The following is a 16346-nucleotide window of genomic DNA, read 5'->3' as shown; positions in this document are numbered from 1 at the left end:
CAGAGAGGCGCCTCGGTGGCGGTGCGCTGTCCAGCATTTCAGCAAGCGGCGGCAGCACCCGCGGGGAGGCGGAGGGTGCGGGGCCGTGGGGGCCGCGGAGCTGCCCTGCCCAACTCAGCCCAGACTAGGCGGCAGCCCGGACCGGCGGGACCCGAGGGCCTGGCCCCAGCGCCCGGTAGATCGCGGCGATCAGCGGTGAGGTGAGAGCGCCTGTGGGGCGGGGGCATCTCCCCGAGGGGCTGGGGCTGGGTGGAAGCTCGGGCCTCCCCGGCACCCCCGTGGTCTGCAGGCTCCCCCGAGCAGAGGGGCAGTGTGGGGGGTCGGCGAGGGCGTCTGTCCGGGGGTGCCAGGCGCCCGGGGAGCAGAGATGAGGAACATTCATTTCACTGAGAGGGATGGAGACAGTGGAGACCCTTTGGGGTCATGGGCAGGACTCCCCTGGGCATAAATGACCATGGCCTGGTCCATGAGGGTGCCAGGGAGGCCCCCCAACCGCAGTCCCACTGAGGAGAAGGACCTGCTCCCCAGGGAAGGGAGGACCAATGCAGTAACCCTGTGGAGATGCTGGTCACTGGCCCTGGTGAAGGGAGCAGGCCCCCACCTGGATGCTGGGCCTCTGTCCAGCAGGAGGTGCCGGCCCAGGGGACAGCCTGGCCCCTTTCCCGGCTGCCCAAATGCCCCTAGGGAGGCAGGAGCTGGCAAGGAGAACTGGGTCTCACAGGATGGCATTTACTCTTGCACTGGGAAGAGGATGGAGGACACAGAAGAGAAAATAGCTACTAGGAATTTGGGAGGGGGTTCTCTGTGCACACCCCCCACCCCAACCACGGACGCCCAGAGAGAGTTTCTAGCCCAGAGTTAGCCCTGCGCCAGAGTGAATTCCTGGTAAAGAAGAGAGCTGAGAAAAGACGCAGCCTCTGCCTTGCCTCCGCCTCCCCCTCCCTCCCAGGGCTCCTGCCTGGACAGTGTTGAAGCCTCCTGCAGTTCCTACTCCTGACAGCAGATCCATTGTGGGGAGAGATTTAGGGGGAGGAAGGGAAGGTTGTACCAAGGTCTGACGTGGTACTTCAATGCCTGTGCCCTATCCCAGCCATAACTTCTCGCTGTCCTAAGACCTCACTCACCCTAGCATCGGGGGCTTGGGCTGGTCTTTTGTCCCATGGCAAGAGAAACGGCGGGTGCTGGGCTCTGATGGAGAGACGTGCACAAGTTCCTCTGTCCAGGGGGCATCTTAAGGTCATGGCCCCAGTTTGTGCCAGCTTCTTCCTCAGCCAAAAATAGGACCCAGCTGGCTAGGAAATTGTTCCCACACAGCACTAGCTTTCTGGTTCCTTAACTTTATGCCCCATCCCACTCTTCTGTGGGGTGGAGGAGGTATTCTTGAAGACTGACTAAAGAGTCAACTGGGTTTTAAGAGGTAGGGGTATGTGGGTTGGGAGTCACGGACTCTGATGTCAGAAAGACATGGGATCAAATCTAGGTTATGTGACCTCAGGTAAGCCATTGACCTTTCTGAGTCTGTTTTCAATCTGTAAAACAGGTGTAGTGTTAGCAATGTCTACTTTGCTGTTGAAAGAAATAATCTGGATAAGGAGATGGGAGACTACTTTTACGGTATAAAATGCTGGGTGAGTGTTAGTAAATAGGAGACAAGTAAGAATTTCTTAAAGAAGAGCTGGATAAATGTGGAATAGTGTTCAGTGATATTTGAAGCACATTTTTCTGTTCCTAGAGGAGATGAACAGTGGTTGAGAGCCTCATGCCCAGCTCCATGCTGGGCACAATGCAACGGTTGACTCAGCTAATCCTCACGGAAGCTTCATGAGGAAGGCATCATTGTCCCTATTTCATAGCTGAGAAATGAAGCTTGAGTGACTTTCCCAAGGTCATGAAGCCACTCGTGCTATCCTCCTGGAGGCAGGAGAGTTACTGATGACCTGTCCCATCCTCTGATTATCAAGGCCCAGTTCAATGCCAGTGATTTATGATGCCGGCTTTACAGGTGGGGAGCCTGAGGCAGGTGGGTGAGGGCATACAGTGCAGTAAGGAGGTGACTCCCACAAGGTCACTGGGATACTTAGAGGTAGAATGTGCCTTGAACCTGCCAGCGGGGTGCCTCTACCCCGTCACACCTGCCAAAGGGGGGGTCTGGGTCTGACAGTCCCATCTGCTCACTGCTGCACCCGTTCTGCACCTCCTCTGCCTCCCAACCTCTTGCTGACCTCTGCCAGCCAGTGACTGCTCCTTCCTTTCTTAGTGGTTCACCCTCACCTCCTGAGATGGTCCATGGCCAGGAGCAGCTACTAGCGCTGCTGGGGTCAGCCTCCCTTCCTGACTTTTCTCCCTCCCCTGCCCATATTTTATTGTCCCCCAGGGACAAAATCATAGCTCTTCCTGTCTCAGAAGCCTGCCAGGGGCACCGATAGGGAGGTTAGAGAAGCCCAGCCCCTCTTTCTTCACTCCTACACATACACTGAGCCTCTGCCCATGGTCCTGTAACTTCGTATACATGATCTCATCTCATCCTCACATAACCTGGACCCAAAGGTGCTGCTGTCTCCCTTTCACATAGGAGAAAAACAAGGCCTGAAGGTGTGATGGGACTTTCCCAAAGTCACAGAGCAAGGTCTTGGTGCAACCCAACCCCATTGCCTCAGGACCCCAGGGTGACTTCCACAACACCACTCTGCCCCCGATTCTCCAGGCTCCCCAGGGCGAGAATCAACCCAGGCACTGTAGGCCAGTGAGCGTTGGAGAGGTGGGTGGCATGTGGTGAAGGCAACTGAAGGACTCTTGAACATGAGTCCAAGGACCTTCTTTCTGGCCCTATCTCTGATCCTGGCTCCCTGTATGACCTTGAACGGGTCCCTTCCCACCTCTTGGCCTCAGTGTCCCCAACCCTAAAATGATGGGGTTTAATGCCAGGTGCAGTGGCTCACACCTGTAATCCTAACACTTTGGGAGGCCAAGGCAGGAGGCTCCCTTGAGGCCAGGAGTTCAAGACCAGCCTGGGCAACATAGTGAGACCCCATCTCTACAAAAAATTATAAAAAGAAAGCTATTCTCCTCTGAACACCGCTTCTCCCAGCTCCTTTCTCCTCACTCAGCCTCCTGCCCCTCAGTGAGTTCCCCCTCCTGATCCCCTCTCTCCTCATTGAACCCTCCCCCAGCTCTGATCCGCTCCCCCCTGCAACTCCTTCACTGAGCCAAGCTGTTGGAACTGAGAAGGAAATTCACCTCCATTTCTTGCAGTCCCTCCCATTCAGCCTAGACTCATTTCCACACTGACCCAGTGCCTCTGCGGGGCTTGCCTCCTCTCTCTCTCTCTCTCTCTCTCTCTCTCTCTCTCTCTTTTTTGTTTTGTTTTCTTTTGAGACAGAGTCTCTCTCTGTCGCCCAGGCTGGAGTGCATTGGTGCAATCTCAGCTCACTGCAACCTCTGCCTCCTCGGTTCAAATGATTCTCCTGCCTCAGCCTCCCAAGTAGCTGGGACTACAGGCGTGTGCCACCACGCCTGGCTAATTTTTATATTTTTAGTAGAGATGGGGTTTTGTGATGTTGGCCAAGCTGCTCTCAAACTCCTGACCTCAGGTGATCCTCCTGCCTCGGCCTCCCCAAGTGTTAGGATTACAGGCGTGAGCCACCACGCCCAGCCATGCCTCCTCTCTTTACAACACCAGCTGCAAACTCTCCTATTTTCCCCAAAATTCCATGAATAAGCCTCAATCACCTCACCTCTGTTGCTTCCCTAGTCCCATGCCTGTGGTCCTTGGGGGCCTCCTGGGCTCTGGTGAACAACCCTGAGAGGGTGTGGAAGGCATCTTCAGTGTCCCTGCAGCTCACCTCAAATTCTGGGCCAGAAAGGACTCTAACCTTGGTTCAGCCAAAGAGTCCTGGGATCTGTAGGTGGGCCACTGGGCCTGTCTAAGCCCTATTTTCCCCCTTTAATTAAGACCCAAGTCTGTAAGTGACTTGGGACAGGTGAATTTGAAATCTCAGCTCCAATAAATCAAAGCTTGAAACACTGGAGGTGACTTCAACCTCTAATGATGGAACTGCAGGCTTCCTGACATACAGATTTATAGGACAGAGAGATGTTTAAATCTTGGGACTGACAGGGCCTTCGTGGGTGGGGGGTCATCTGGTCAAAACCCATTTTTTAAATTTTTTTGAGAGAGAGGCTCAATCTGTTGCTCAGGCTGGAGTGCAGTGGCACAATCACAGCTCACTGCAGCCTCGACCTCCTGGACTCTAGTGATCCTCCCGCCTCAGCCTCCCGAATAGCTAGGACTGCAGGCATGTACCACCACACCAAGCGATTATTATTATTTCTTTTAGAGATGGGGTCTCACTATGTTGCTTTAGCTTCCAAAAGTGCTAGAATGTGGCGTGAGCCACCACATCCATGCAAGAACAGCTTTTGATGAATGGAGAAGAGTCGGATGAGGGGAAGGGAAGGGAAGGTGTTTGGGGGGCAGAATGAGGGAGAGTGGGTTCAGAGAGGAGAAAGGGATTGGAGAGAGAGAGAGAGAGAGAGAGAGACAGAGAGAGACAGAGCAGGAGGAGTGGGATGCCCAGGAGAACAGAGGGGATTATGACAGGGAAGCGCTTGTTACCAACAATTACAAACCCAGCCTGGCCCAGCCTGGGCCTTCACTGTGGCTTAGCACCTGCTGATACCTCTGGGGTGCTGTCCCTCTGCCCTCTTCTGGGTCATGAGCGCAGGAGGGCGACATCTCCATCCCGGAGGCTCAGCCCTGTTGGCCCCATGTCATCTAGAATAGGGCTCTCAGAGGGCCTGGGTGGGTGAGTCGGGTTCAGGCTGCCTCACTGACTGTTAGCCTAGAAGACAGGCCCCTGGGGCCATGTGCACATTGGCTCCAGAGCAGTCCTCGCCCCCCAAGGACTCCTTCAGAGCCTAAAGCCTCTGGCCTGTCCTTCTGCAGCGCTGCTTCCTCGGCAGCCAGCCTGGCCTCAGCCTCCTGCCGCCCCCGCCCTGGCCTCCTGCCCACTGCAGAGGCTGCTGTGCCGGCGGAAGCTGACGGACGGTGCCACGGCTCCCTTAGCATCCTGCCAGGGCCTCTGAGGGCTGTGAGGAGGCCTAACCCAGTTACTCAGACCCCAGGGTCCAGGTGACTTCCTCAGCTGAGCCCCCTCCTAGTCCAGCACTCCCTCCCCACCACCATTTCCCAGGACTTCCCAGGACAGAGACAGGTAAAAGCAAGTTGTACTGAATCGTTCTGATTGTAAGAATGGCGTATCTTCAGCCTAGGCAGCATAGCAAGACCTCGGCTCACTAAAAAAAATAAAAATAAAAAATTAGCCATGTGTGGTGGCACGTGCCTGTAGTCCCAGCTACTCGGGAGGCTGAGGTGGGAGGACTGCTTGAGTCTAGGAGTTCAAGGATCTAGTGAACTATAATTGCACAACTACACTCCAGCCTGGGCGACAGAGTGGGACTCCATCTCAAAAGAAGAAAACACAGAGAAAGAGAGAGAGAGAGAGAATGGCATATTTTCATTGTACAAGTCTTGGGAAATACAGAAACCAAGGAGAAAATAGAAACTATCAGTAGTTCCACCACCCAAAGACAACCACTTTGAACACGGTATGGTATTTCCTTGCAGGCTTTTTTCCATGTGTCCGTAGGTACATAGAGTTAAATAACCAGGAACATGCTGCTGGAGGAGGTCTGTTGCTGTTTTTACTCTATCATGAGCATTCTCTGATGTCTTTAAGGACTCTTTAGGGCCAGGTTTGGTGGCTCACCCTGTAATCCCAGCACTTTGGGAAGCCAAGGCAGGAGGATCGCTTGAGCCCAGCAGTTTGAGACCAGCCTGGGAAACAGTGAAACCCCATCTCTACCAATAAATAAATAAATAAATAAATAAATAAATAAATAAATAAATAAAAATTATCCAGACTTGGTGGTGCATGCATGTAGCCCCAGCTACTCAGGAGGCTGAGGTGGGAGGATCGCTTGAGCTCAGGAGTTCAAGGCTGCAGTGAGCTGAGATCGCACCACTGCACTCCAGCCTGAGCAACAGAGCGGGGGACTCTGTCTCAATAAAGAAATAAATAAATATTCTTCCAAAAGCATATTTTTAATGGCCTTATAAAGGCTGGGCATGGGTGGAGCTGAGAGCAGCAGAGAGAGTCTCTCCCCTGCCCCTGCCCTGCCCCTCTTGGGTGGCACAGCTTTGGGGTCTGCGTGTGTGGATTTCCCCCGGTGAAAATAACTTTATGGCCTGGGATAGGTCAGACAGAAAGTAAGGCAAGCCCCTCTGCCAGGGATCAAGGTAAGGATTTGCCAGAACTGCTAGGGAAGGAGGACATGAGAGCATCATATATCCCTGGCGGGGTGGGCTTAGGGGGCGGTGAGGGCTTGGATCCAACAAGACCCCAGAAGAAAGCACCCAGAACTGGAATCAGGTGGTTCCCAATCTCTTGAGCCCTGATTTCAGCTGGCCTCCAACCTCCAACCCTTTTTCTCTTCTGTAAAATGGATATAATGATACTTGCCTCCAGATGATACTAGAAGTGACTCAGGTCCTGAGTTTGAAAGCACCCCGGAGCCAGGTATGGTGGCTCATGCCTATAATCCCAGAACTTTGGGAGGCTGCGGTGGGAGGATCACTTGAGCCCAGGAGTTGAAGACCAATCTGGGCAACATAATAAGACCCTATCTCTACAAAAAAAAAGAAGAAGAAGAAGAAAGAAAGAAAAAGAAAAAATTAAGCCAGGCACGGTGGCTCACGCCTGTAATCCTAGCAGTTTAGGAGGCTGAGGTGGGCAGATCACTTGACATCAGGAGTTCGAGACCAGCCTGGCCATCATGGAGAAACCCCATCTCCACTAAAAATACAAAAATTAGCCAGGCCTGGTGGAGGGTGACTGTAATCCCAGCTACTCAGGAGGCTGAGGCACGAGAATCACTTGAACCCGGGAGGTGGAAATTGCAGTGAGCTGAGATTGCGCCACTGCACTCCAGCCTGAGTGAGTGTAGAGCAAGAAGACCCTGAAAAAAAAAAAAAGAAAGAAAAAAGAAAGAAGAAAGGAAGGAAGGGAGGAAGGGAGGGAGGGAGGGAGAGAGGGAGAAAGGAAGGAAGGAAGAAAGAAAAAGAAAACATTAGCCGAGCATGGTGGTGTGCACCTGTAGACCCAGCTACTCAGGAGGCTGAGGCAAGAGGATCACTTGAGCCCAGAAAGTCAAGGCTGCAACGAGCTATGATTTCACCACTATACTCCAGCCTGGGTGACAGAGCAAGATCCTGTCTCCAAAAAAGCACCCCAGGAAGGGTAAAATCCAGTGAACTTCTGCTAGGTGGAGGTCACCCTTTGAGGGGGTTAGACTATACAATTGACATTTAATGAGGGCCTCCTGTTTTCTGGGCACAGCACGAGGCCCGAGGACACAGAGGTGAATCAGACTCTGCCTCTGACCTTGAGGAGCTTCTGGACCAGTGGAAAGGAAGGCAGTTCATGAAAACTGATGATCCACTGAGGTTCTGCTAGAACTAAGTCGTCCAAAGTGATATGGAGCATCAGAGGAGGCTTCTGGGAGAGGTGACATTTCAGTTGGGCCTCAAAGAATGACAGGGGAGGTGCCAGACAGAGAGGGCAGAGGATTGGCACTCCAGAGAGCATCATGGGCAATGGCACAGAGGTATGAAACCTCCTGGCTGGATTCAGGGGATAGTTACCTAATGTGGCCATAGGACAGGACAGAGGGCAGGGCTGATAATAGGCAGCCCAGTGGGAGTGGTTGGCCTTGAAGAGTTGGAATTTTTTTTTTCTTTTTCTTTTTTTTTTTTTTTTGATACAGGGTCTCACCATCTGCTAGGCTGGAGTGCAATAGTGAGATCATAGCTCACTGCAGCCTCCAACTCCTGGGCTCAAGATATTCTCTTGCCTCAGCCTTCCAAGTGGCTGGGATGACAGGCATGTGCCACCACACCCAACTAATTTTTTAATGTTTTTTTAGAGATGGGGTCTTGCTATGTTGCCCAGGCTGGTCTCAAATGCCTGGCCTCAAGCGATCCTCCCATCTCGGGCTCTCAAAGTGCTGAGATTACAGGCATGAGCCGCTGCACCCAGTCAAGAGCTGGAAATTTATTCAGAAAGCAATGACAATCATAAGCTCTGGAGCAATGCCATCAAATGCTCAGGTTTGCACTTCAGGAAGGCCCCTCTGCCTGCAATGGGGTAGGAGGCAGAGAGGGAAAGGAAGAGACCTAGAGCAGAGAGGTCAGGGAGGTGTCTGTCTGCCTATTCATGTGGGCAGGAGGTGATGGTACCACTGAAAGGGGGTACAGGATACCAGAGACGTGCCTCTGGGAGCTGGGCAACCTGCCCCCTACACCAGTCTCCAGCTGATGGCACAGCCCTTGGTATCAGACAGAGAGCCCCAGGTTAGAGGAGTGGGCTTCAAGACTGGCAGAACCTCCAAGCCACCCCTTCTCTCATCAGGGCCCCAGAGGGGGCTTCTGGGGAGGCAGGAAAGCTGGAACATTCAGTGGGTCCTTCCTGGGGGAAGGCCTGTCTTCCCTCTCTGTCAGGCCCTATCTGACACATATGTCATTCTCCCCAGAAACCTCTCTCTTCCCTGCCTCTCAAATGCTGTCTTCTTCTCTCTCCTGCTCCTCAGACATCAGAAAGCAGAGATGGTCCTTGATTCACTCATTCATTCATCACACAGCAGTAGCTCTTCCCCACTTAAAAGCTGCATGAACACATTGTCATCCCCAAGCCCTGTGCTAGGCATTAGGTAAAGAGAGGAGAAGCAGGAGTTGGGCACGGTAGCACACACCTGTGGTCCTAGCTACTTGGGAGGCTGGGACATGAGGATTGCTTGAGTCCAGGAGTCTTGGGGGGGCGGGTAGTGCACTATGATCACACCTGTAAATAGCCCCTGCACTCCAGCCTGGGCAACATAGTGAGATCCCGTCTCTAAAAAAATGGGAGGAGCAGGACAGTCCTTGAGCCCCAGCAGCCCTGGATAATTTTTTTTTTTTTTTGAGATGGAGTCTCACACTGTTGCCCAGGCTGGAGTGCAGTGGGGCAATCTCCGCTCACTGCAACCTCTGCCTCCCAGGTTCAAGCGATTCTCTTGCCTTAGCCTCCCGAGTAGCTGGGACCACAGGCACCTGCCACTACACCCGGCTAATTTTTTTTTTTTTTTTTTGTATTTTTAGTAGAGACGGGGTTTCAACATATTGGGTAGGCTGGTCTCAAACTCCTGACCTTGTAATCTGCCCACCTCAGCCTCCCAAAGTGCTGGGATTACAGGCGTGAGCCACTGCGCCCAGCCAAGAATGTTTTTTAGATGGACTAGGGGTTATGTAGCAGCATTCCAAGGGCTACCAGGACACCGGTGTGGGGAAAGACTCCCTGACCTGGTTGACTTTGGTTAACTTTTGAGCTGGCCTCACAGATGGAGCTCGTAGAATGAATGCAGGTTTGCCAGGCGGAGGCACAAGGAGGCAGGGTGATTTTGGCAGGAGCAGAGAGGAGGAGGTAAGAGCACCAGGCGCTTGGGGAACAGCGTGGCTGGAGTGCCAGGGTCTGGGCGGAGGAGTGAAAGCTCGGGTTGGAGACAGGGGCCTCACTGTTGGGGGGCGGGGGGTACTTATTGCCAGGCGAGGCAGCCTAGCCTTTTTTCCGTGGACAGCAGAGAACGCCAGGAATGTTCCCAGTAGGTAAGTGCATGGCCAGAGCTGTTCCAGGAAGGTCACCCTGAAGAGCGGTTTTGATTTGGACAGATGGAAACAACAGGGGGCCTGCGGTGTGTTTTCAGGACATAGGTCATATGGCCTGGGGCCTTTCCTCTCCTCTCTGCGGCTCAGCCCAACCTGGACACCCAGAACCGCTGCAGCCATGGTCCCTAGGTGCAGAGGTACCTGCCCCAGTATTTCTAGAACAGTCCATGAGAAGCAGATTCCCAGGACCCATCCAAAACAACTGATTCCAAATCTGAGTGTGGGGCCTGAATTTTATTATTATTACTATTATTATTATTATTATTATTATTATTATTATTAGAGACTAGGTCTCACTCTCTTGTCCAGGCTGGAGTGCAGTGGCGCAATCACGGCTCACTGCAGCTTCCACCTCCTAGGCTCAAGCAATGCTCCTGCCTTGGCCTCCTGAGTAGCTGGCACTACAGGCACATGCCACCATGCCCAGATAATTTTTTTAAATGTTTTTTGTAGAGACAGAGTCTCTACAAAACTCAGCCTGTTGCCCAGGCTGGTCTTGAACTCCTGTCCTCAAGTGATTCTCCCACCTTGACCTCCCGAAGTGCTGGGATTACAACTGTGAGCCACTGCACCCAGCTGAGGTCTGCTTTTTTTTTTTTTTTTTTTTTTTTGACAGGGTCTCAAACTGTTACTCGGGTTGGAGTGCAGTGGCACAATCGTGGCTCACTGGAGTCTTGACCTCCCCCAGCTCAGATGATCTTCCCAGGTAGCTGGGACCACAGGTGCACTCCACCATGCCTGGCTAATTTTGCTAATTTTGTATTTTTTTTAAAGACAGTGTTTTGCTATGTTGCCCAGGCTAGTCTTGAACTCCTGGCCTCAACTGATCCTCCCACCTCGGCCTCCCAAAGTGCTGGGATTACCACCATGAGTCACTGCACCCAGCAAAGTCTGCTTTTTTTTTTTTTTTTTTTTTAGATGGAGTGTTGCTCTGTTGCCCAGGCTGGAGTGCAGTGGTGCAATCTCTGTTCACTGCAACCTCCACCTCCCAGGTTCAAGCGATTCTCCTGCCTCAGCCTCCCAAGTAGCTGGGATTACAGGCACCCGCCACCATGCCCGGCTAATTTTTGTCTTTTTAGCAGAGACAGGGTTTTGCCATGTTGGCCAGGTTGTTCTCAAACTCCTGGCCTCAAGTGATCCTCCCACCTTGGCCTCCCAAAGTGCAGGGATTACAGGCGTGAGCCACTGCGCCTGGCCAAGGTCTGCATTTTTTAAAGTTCCAAGGTGACCGTACACACTAGAGTTGAGAACCAGTGCCTCATCACTTTGCACATGTGGTTCCCTTCACCTGGAATGCCCTTCCTCCCTCTTCCTCTACCTCCCTGAGCTTCAGGCTCTGCTCAGACATCTTCTGCGTGATGTCCTGTTCCAATCTGGGTGCCCTCAAGGGCCCGGTGCTGCTTCTTCCCTGGCCCACTTTACATCCCATTCCTTTTTTTTTTTTTTTTTGAGACGGAGTCTCACTCTGTCACCCAGGCTGGAGTGCAATGGCATGATCTCAGCTCACTACAACCTCCACCTCTCAGGTTCAAGCAATTCTCCTGCCTCAGCCTCCCTAGTAGCTGGGATTACAGGGGACTGCCACCACGCCCAGCTAATTTTTTGAATTTTTAGTAGAAACGGGGTTTCACTATGTTGGCCAGGCTGGTCTCGAACTCCTGACCTCAGGCAATCCACCCGCCTCAGCCTCCCACAGTGCTAGGATTAGAGGCGTGAGCCACCGTGCCCGGCTTTACACCCCATTCACACTGGTGGTTTACCTTTCCAACTCATTTGGTATTTTCTGTGTGCCGGCACTGTTGCGTGTATTAACTTATTTAGTCCTCACAACATCCAATGATGTAGGTCGGTCCTAGTTGGGGAAATGGAGGCACGGAGAGGTAAATAACATCGCCCAGCTAAGAAGTGGTTGACCCACAGAGGTTGCACCAAGGTACTGTGAGGCCCCAGGGTGGCTGTTCTTTAAGGGCAGGGACCTCGTGGGATTCATTGTTGCAGGTTGTCAGTGCAAGCATGGGGCCTGGCATCTAGGAGGTACTCGGTTTCCTCATCTGTAGGATGGGCTGAAGGATGGGAATTCTCTCTCAGGGTTTCTCTGTAGCTTGGGGACTTGAAAGGGGTTATGAGCTCTAAGGTGCTTGGTGTGGATGGGAAGTGGTGGCAGAGGCTCCTCTCTGGGTTTTTGGTTTTTTTGTTTGTTTGTTTGTTTTTTAACAGGGTTTTGCTCTGTCACCCAAGCTGGAATGCAGTGGCACAATCATAGCTCACTGCAGCCTCGAACTCCCAGGCTTAAGCGATCCTCCTGCCTCAGCCTCCCAAGTAGCTGGGACTACAGGTGCATGTCACCATGCCTGGCTAATTTTTTTTTCTTAATTTTTAGTAGAGATGGGGTGTCTCACCACGTAGCCCAGGCTGGTCTTGAACTCCTGGACTAAGTGATCCTTCCATCTCAGCCTCCCAAAGTGTTGGGATTACAGGCGTAAACCACTGCACCCAGCCCTCTCTGGGATTTTAGGGTGGAATAGTTTCCCAGACAGGAGGCCTTTTCCCTCCTCCACCATGCTGTGGTTCACCCTGTCCCGCAGAAATCAGCCCCTTTGAGCCTGGCCTGGGGCTGGGTACCCTGATGGAGATTCTCGGATGATGGCAGAGCAGAGTGGAGACTTGGAGAGGCCACTGCTGCACCGGGAGCTCCCACTCCCGATCCGACATTAAGGGGCTCACCTGTTCCCAGGGCAAGGAAGACCTCCCTTCAGCACCCCTGCCATTCCTACCTCCCACCCACCATCCCTCAGGAGCCATGGGTTGTTGTCAATGATGTTGTAAATTAGCTGCTTAATTAACTATTTAGGCTAATCAGATTAATTGACATTAATTGGTTACCATTTGTCAAGGACCTTGAAAAGCTGTGCTCCTCAGAGTTGAAGTGTGTGACTGGTGCCGGGCAGAGGAGTCGGGGAGGAGCTGTCACCATGCTAACAGCTGGGAGTGTGCAGGTGGCAGGCAGTGGCAGTTCCAAGGCCACCAGGACCGCTGCTCAGGGACTGTGCACCTCCTGGCACCTCTCAGGGAGCCCCAACTTCTGAGTTCTGGCCCCTCACACCTTGGGAAACACATCACCTCTTCCTCTCCCTTAGTTGTTTAAGGAAAGGTTTGGCAGGGACCAGTGGGAAGACTGAGAAACTTTCCTTTTTGTAAAAAGAAAAAAAAAAAATAGAGATGGGGTCTTGCTATGTTGCCCAGGCTGGTCTAGAACTCTTGATCTTAAGTGATCCTCTTACCTCAGCCTCTCAAAGTTCTGGGATTACAGACATGAGCCACTGTGCCCGGCCGGGAGACTTTCCCTCCTCCATCCCCAAGGGCTGTAAAGACCTCAGAGGGAGAGAGATCTTAAAATTCTAAATAAGTCATGAAATAAGTAGGTCACCACACAACAACTGCTAGGATGACGTGCATATATTCACTCAAAAAAAAAAAAACCAGGAAAGATGAGCAGTATAGGGTAGATAAAATATGCAAAATATTAAACTGTGATAAAATGATCAGATTTGCATTATTTAGTCAATTACAGCCCCCAAAACCCACAGTACATTTTTATGCCTGTTTTAAAGCACAACTAACAGTTTTAAATTATAGCACTTGAAACAACAACAAAAAAAACTACTATGAAATGCATCCTACATTTTGGGAAGAGAGAAAAAAAAAAGCCAACCCACTGAAAAATGGGAGTGTGCATTTGTCTTTAGAGACATTCTCTGAAGATTAAATGGCTCCCATATTTAGTCCAATACTGGGCTGGGAGTTAGGAGCCCGCAGTTTTTTTTTTTTTTTTTTTTTTTAGACAGGGTCTGGCTCTGTTGCCCAGAATGGAGTGCAGTAGTGTAATCATAGCTTACTACAGCCTCAACCTTCTAGGCCCAAATGATCCTCCCACCTCAGCCTCCCGAGTAGCTGGGACTACAGGCGTGCACTACTACACTGGCTAATTTTTTTATTATTATTATTTTGTGTAGAGTCAGGGTCTTGCTATGTTGCCCAGTCTGGGTTTTTTTTTTTTTTTTGAGACAGAGTTTCACTCTTGTCACCCAGGCTGGAGTGCAATGGCATGATCTCAGCTCACTGCAACCTCCACCTCCCAGGTTCAAATGTTCTCCTGTCTCAGCCTCCTGAGTGGCTGGAACAACAGGCATGTGCCACCACACCTGGCTAATTTTTTTTTTTTTTTTTTTTTGAGACGGAGTCTCACTCTGTCGCCCAGGCTGGAGTGCAGTGGTGCGATCTTGGCTCACTGCAAGCTCCGCCTCCCGGGTTCATGCCAGTCTCCTGCCTCAGCCTCCCCAGTAGCTGGGACTACAGGCGCCCACCACCACGCCCAGCTAATTTTTTTTTTTTTTTTGTATTTTTAGTAGAGACAGGGGTTTCACCGTGTTAGTCAGGATGGTCTCGATCTCCTGACCTCGTGATCTGCCCAGCTTGGCCTCCCAAAGTGCTGGGATTACAGGCGTGAGCCACCGCGCCCGGCCCACACCTGGCTAATTTTTTGTCTTTTTAGTAGAGATGGGGATTCACAATGTTGGCCAGGCTGGTCGTGAACTTCTGACCTCAGGTGATCCCCCAGCCTCGACCTCCCAAAGTGTTGGGATTACAGGCATGAGCCACCATGCCTGCCCCCAGGCTGGTCTTGAACTCCTGGGTTCAAGCAGTCTTCCCACCTCGGCCTCCCAAAGTGCTGGGATTACAGGCGTGAGCCACCGTGCCTGCCCCCAGGCTGGTCTTGAACTGGGTTCAAGCAGTCTTCCCACCTTGGCTTCACAAAGTGCTGGGATTACATGCATGAGCCACTGAGCCTGGACAGGGAGCCTGCAGTCTTATCTTGACTTTTCCACTGAGTCCTTGAGGGTCCCTTCCCTTCTCTGAGCCTTGATTTCTTCAATGGCGAGTCCCTGTCCTGTCTTCCTGAGAGAATGCTTACATGGAGCAGAGGAGGAATGGATTTCCAGTACACTGGAGGTGCATACAAATGTGAGGAGAGAGAAGAGGTTCATTTTGGTGGGAGGGTCAGGCTCTCAACATGGACGGGGAATTGCTTTCTGGGGAGGAGAAGTTCCCAGGTTGGTGACAGAGGTTTCTAGCTTGGGAGGGGATGACATGGAGAGTGAATGTGGGGTCTCTCCCTCTCTCCCCTTTTACTGTCCAATTCTGCAGCCCCTCGGGGGAGGAAAGACCGGGAGAGACTGGAGGCTGTTGCCTAGCAACGAGAGGCGCATCTGGATCGATGGGAAAGTCAGTGATGCTCCAGCCCCCAGTCCGACTCTCTCTTTGATCTCAGCCGGCCCAGCAGAAACCTGAGGGGATGCCCCCCAGGCAGCCGGCTTGATTGGAGCTGAGTCAATAGAGGGAATGTTCCATAATGAGATTGTATGGGCAGTGGAGGCAGCTGCCTGTGGCTTCTCCTGTCACCCTCCTCAGCAGGTGGAAGGGGCTGGACTGTCTGTCCAGCACACACCCTTCCTGCTGATAGCTCTGGCCTGGGTAGGGGTAGGGTAGGGGTGCACATCACCATCCAATTTTGATTCTTGTCAGTCTTGCACTGCCAGGGACTCAGAGCCCAGCTCCCCCTGTTAGGTTTTGAAGGGAAGGCGAGGATTATAGAAAGACACACACAGAAAGAGTGCGGCTGAAAAGCAAATGCAGCTTTTGTTTTGTTCTGTTTTTTGAGATGAAGTTTTGCTCTTGTCCCCCAGGCTGGAGTGCAATGGTGCAATCTCTGCCCACTGCAACCTCCTTCCCCCAAGTTCAAGCGATTCTCCTGCCTCAACTTCCCGAGTAGCTGGGATTACAGGCGTCCGCCACCACGCCCGGCTAAGTTTTGTATTTTCAGTAGAGACTGGGTTTCCCCCATATTGGCCAGGCTGTTCTCAAATTGCTGACCTCAGGTGATCCACCCACCTCGGCCTCCCAATCACGCTGGGATTACAGGCGTGAGCCACCACCCCTGGGCGCAAATGCAGGTTTTACGTCCAGCATAAAACCTTCAGAAGTGGGGGACCAACCTAATGTCAGAGCCCACCACTGCTTACAGGCTGGCACAATTTATAGGTATGGGCAGGAGGGGTCTGGGCAGTATGGCTTGCCCAGTAGGATATTGATAAGATGTCCCAATAATGAGGCAGTTCTGGCCCTTGTTCCAGCAGAATGTGGTACTCCTTGCATTTTCTCCCAGCAGAATATCGTAAGAGGAAGGCTGTTTCTTCAGTCAGGCCTTTGTCCACCTCATGGTCAGGTGGTTAGGTAGGATGTTTCTCACGACCCGAACCACTGTGAAGTGTTTCACTTTGACTAAGGTCTGCAAAATAGCAGGGAGCTTACAAAATGGTGCAGTTTAGACTAACACTACCCAAGCCCTGCCAGTATCCAGGCCCCTGACACTTGGTCCAGATAAGAGAAACTGAGGCTCAGAAAGGAAAAGGGATCTGGTTATACAACTTCTAGCCCATCGTGCCTTCCTCTGCCTAGCTCCCAGGTGTGAGCCTGGAGCGGGGGTTGGGATCTGATCCTGGGGGAAGGAGAAGGAGGTGATGAAAACTGG

General features: G+C 52.1%; 1 protein-coding gene across 1 annotated transcript in view; it reads left to right on the top strand.

Moving 5' to 3' along the window:
* The window catches only part of SRRM3 (serine/arginine repetitive matrix 3), an 85390-nt gene continuing 69044 nt past the window's right edge, over positions 1-16346 (top strand). The window contains exon 1 of the mRNA XM_055392825.2: positions 1-200. The gene's annotated coding sequence lies outside the window, so the exon portion shown is untranslated. The remainder of the gene's footprint in view (positions 201-16346) is intronic.

Source organism: Gorilla gorilla, chromosome 6, assembly GCF_029281585.2.
Source record: "Gorilla gorilla gorilla isolate KB3781 chromosome 6, NHGRI_mGorGor1-v2.1_pri, whole genome shotgun sequence".
Taxonomy (NCBI): Eukaryota; Metazoa; Chordata; class Mammalia; order Primates; family Hominidae; genus Gorilla; species Gorilla gorilla.
Note: the sequence above shows the minus strand (reverse complement) of the source record. Positions and strands in the feature narration are given on the sequence as shown.